This window comes from Apis dorsata, unplaced genomic scaffold, assembly GCF_000469605.1.
Source record: "Apis dorsata unplaced genomic scaffold, Apis dorsata 1.3 scaffold_181, whole genome shotgun sequence".
Classification (NCBI taxonomy): Eukaryota; Metazoa; Arthropoda; class Insecta; order Hymenoptera; family Apidae; genus Apis; species Apis dorsata.
In genome coordinates, this window is record NW_006263467.1 from 128262 (window position 1) to 132252 (window position 3991).

Below are 3991 nucleotides of genomic sequence, written 5' to 3' on the forward strand. Positions count from 1 at the left end.
ATTACACACGGCACGGATCAGAGAAAAACAGAGATCGCCTTCGATCGGCCCCGCCTCGCCGAGGAAAACGTTGGCCGAGTCGAATCCTTCGCTTTCCACGCGGCCGATCAATCACTGTCCGCCGAAGAGGAGTCCCGGATTCGAAGCGGGTTGGGGGTTAACCATCGATCGGCGATCGAGATGAAAGATCCGTTCGTAGCGTCGCGGCACATCCATAACTTTCTGCCCCTCCCCCATCCCCCGGTTATTATGATTTACGAGGGTACGCGGCCGGGACAATTAATTTTAATTAAGACGCAACCGTGCCCGGCCAGAATCTGGCGCGAGCGCGTTATCATCAACGATCAGGCTAATGGAGGATGATCGTTCGCGACCGATTTTCGCGATCGATGATACCGATTCTGGTATCATCGCTCGAGATTTGGACGGATTGGACTTGGATTCTTTGCTTTTCCGGATTGAAGAAGAATTTTGGAGTTTGGATGGATCGATTTTTTTGTTTTATTAATTGGGGGAATTGGAGTTTGGAGGATTTGGAGAATTTGGAAATGGATCGATTTGGGATTTTTTTTATTAACTGGAGGAGTTGGAAAGTGAATTTTGGAAAAAGAAAGTGAATTTTTGTTTTATTAATTGGGGGAATTGGAGTTTGGAGAATTTGAAAATGGATCGATTTTGGATGGATTTTTCGTTAAAAGAATTCGAATTGGAGAGTAAATTTTGAAGGTTTAGACTAGATTGTAACTGATTTTTATTAATATAATAATGAGGAGGAATTGGAATTGGAAAATTACGTTACATTTTACTAATGTGATAGATTGAGAATTTAATTTCGGGTTGATTTTTTGTTTTTCGAGGATAAGATCGATTACGAGCAATTTTAGATTTTAGATTTTAGATTTTTCGTTGGAACGAAAATTTAGAAACGTTAAAACGTTAAATAATAGTAATAGTGACGAGCAATATATGTGGAAAATGTTCCACGTCAACTAATTGTCGGATGGATAAACGTGTTTTTGCAGCAGTCGTGGCCGAGTGGTTAAGGCGTCTGACTAGAAATCAGATTCCCTCTGGGAGCGTAGGTTCGAGTCCTACCGACTGCGTCGAGGATCCAAACTAAATTTTTTTGTACTCCTGACAATAATTTTACCATTTTTTTTCTCAATCTCCCCAAAATCATCACACCAAGTAAACCATCAAACCAAAATTCTTCCTCGCTCCCTTCTTTCCAAAATTCTCTTTTAAAAAGAGAATTACCTTCCCCTTCATTGATCCTCTTCCACAATTATCCAATAAATTCTCCCTCCAAATACCCCTTCCAAAATAGAAAACTTCAAAAGAAGCCTCACGAAACGATTCTTCTTCAAAAACCATTAAAAAGAATCATCACCTTCCTTCTCCTTCCTCCTTCTCAAAATTCCACCTACCAAAATTCTCTTTTCAAAAGAGATCTCGCTTCAACTTTCCCTAATTTCTTCCATATCCAATAATTTTCCCCTCCAAAAATACGATTCTTCTTCAGAAACTGTTAAAAAGAACCATCCTTCCTTCTCTCTCTTCTCCTTTTTCAAAATTCCATCTTTCCAAAATTCTCAAAAAAAAAAAAAAAAAGTCAGGCATCGATTCTCGATCCGAAAACGAACAGAGGAAACGCACGATATATTATCGACGAGAGGAGCGAGTGCAATCTCCTTCTCTCTTCCATATATATATATATATATATATCGTCTTTCCTTCCACGATAAAAAAAGATCGATATCCGAACGTGTTTCGCTCGATGGCAGCCGCCGAGCCGCGCCGCCACGATTCCTTTATCCGACATCTGTGTCAAGGAGAAATTCCTACGATCGCCTCTCTCGCCTTGATCCCGTCGTTCCCGGCTTCCTTCGTAATCTTTCACCCTTACCCCGCCACCTTTTCCCTCCCCTTTCCTCTCCGCTTCGAGGGGTTGCGCGTGGCCGTGAAAAAGGAAAAAGGAAAAAGGGGGGAAGGGAAAAAAAAAAAAAGAAAAGAAAAGAGCGCCACGGGAAAATAAAATGGCCGTCGTTACCCTCGTCGTGGATCAGACCGATCAGACGTTCCACCGTCGGGGGATTCCTTCTTCTCCCTTTCCACCGACGATTCGGCCGCCAAGAGATTGACCGAGATTAACGGCGAGATGCTTGCCCCGCGATAAGCCCAATTTTTACCTCCCTTTCCTCTCTCGAAAAGAAATCTCTCTCTCTCTCTTACATACACACAGTAAATCTGCACTTGACAATAATTACATTTGTACGAAGGATCCAAGGAAAATCAATTAGATCACCTTTCTTTCCTTTTTTTTATTATTATCAAAAATGTTTATAAGCTTGATATCGTATTTGTAATTTCCAAAATTTAGCAATGGTGCGACGAAGCGCTAAGCCTCTCGATTAAGCGACGACCGATCGTTCGAAGGAGCCTTGGAAGGAGAGACGATCGCCACCGAGAAGAGAGATGATCCTCGAGAGAGGAAGGAAGAAGAAAGGGAAAAAGAATCCAAGGCTCGGAAAATCCGCCATCATCTTCCCCCGTTCCTCGTCTCGTGTTCACGAGACGCGACGACCCAGGGGTGAAGCGACCCCTTCACGGTGCTCCGTCCACGGTGTGTACGGGGATGATGGACCCGGCGGGGGGTGGCAAATAGAGCGGGACGGAGCGAACAAGGGTGCCGTGACAAAGGAGAGAGCCAAGGGTCCGGGGAAGGGGAGGAGGGAGGAGGGAGACGGGGGTTGAAAAGTTCAATTGCGCGTATTTTCGCAGTGACGTCTCGCAAATCCTGCGCCACCGCACTCTCCCCTCTCTCTCTCTCTCTCTCTCGTTTCTCTCTTTTTCTGGCCGCGAAGCCAGACCGAGGAAAACTGGAATGACACTTCGGGACCACTTCTATCGCTCCCTCCACCCGATATTTAACTTCTTCCTTTCTCTGTCTCTCTTTGTCGGACGAATCTCTTTCCGCAGCGAAATCTTTTTTCTTTTTTCGCTTGAAATTAAATATGTGTATCTCTTTCTACAGTAGTAGTAGTAGAAAGTAATCGTCGAAACGAAGATAGGATATTTTTGAACGACGACGTTGAATCGAATATGGTATTTTTCCCCGAAAGAAAGTAGAACAGGGCGCGTTTACGGTCTTTTTTCTCGATTTCTAATTTTTCTTTTTTTTGAAATCATTTTTTTTTTTTTTTTTAGAGGAGAGACGGAAATGGATGGAATTTCTCTGCGGAAGGAAGGGAGAGGAGATTGTCTCGTGTGCGCGGTCGAACGTCGGTTCGATTCGACGTTTTCTCTTTCTCCACCTCTTTTGGCAATCCCGGCACTCTCTCTTTCTCCTTTCCACCAGTCAACCAGTTCCTTCTCCCCTCCCTCGGCCGTTTTACTCGGCTTTTGCTCGGTTTCATTCTTTCCTTCCTTCCTTCCCGCTTCTATTTTTATTGTCATAACCAATTTAATTAAGTTTCGCGTTTCGACGTCGTACGCCCTCGGCGGCTGTGTTAAACATTTTAATTAAGAGCCTCGCCCATTCACGCCCCCCGGAACCCACACCCGGAACCCATCCGATCCCACACGCCTCCCTCCAACATCTTTCCTCGATTCATCGGCTTCGAAACCGCCTCGTTCGAAGGTGACGGTCTCTCGATTCACCAATTTTAAACGAGAATTCGAAACTTCATCTTTATCATCGTATACGTCATTATTCCAGTACCAATTATTATTAAGCACGGAATAAGAAAAAAGAAGAAAAAAGGAAATATAGTTATTTATAATAGCAAAATTTTGTAGCTGTATAGAAGATAGAAGATGAGAAAGTTCTGTCGTTGAATCTGTCCATCCCTCTTACGAGAGGTCGTAGTATGGAAAATAATATATGGTGGAGGAAAATCGTGACGAGGGGATCGATATTCTCGGCGACGTCGGCTCTCCTCGACCACGAAGCCACGGCGTGCACCACATCTAAACACCCGCCACCGTCCCG

General features: G+C 44.1%; 1 long non-coding RNA gene and 1 other non-coding gene across 2 annotated transcripts in view; one reads left to right on the top strand and one right to left on the bottom strand.

Annotated features, from left to right (window-relative positions):
* LOC116185447 overlaps nt 1-1537 on the bottom strand; it is an 8659-nt gene extending 7122 nt beyond the window's left edge. Inside the window, exon 1 of the long non-coding RNA XR_004150303.1 lies at nt 1527-1537. This is a non-coding gene — a long non-coding RNA (uncharacterized LOC116185447). The remainder of the gene's footprint in view (nt 1-1526) is intronic.
* Trnas-aga lies at nt 1022-1103 on the top strand. The gene has a single exon. It is a non-coding gene; the product is annotated as a tRNA-Ser (tRNA).
* Nucleotides 1538-3991: the final 2454 nt, after the last annotated feature.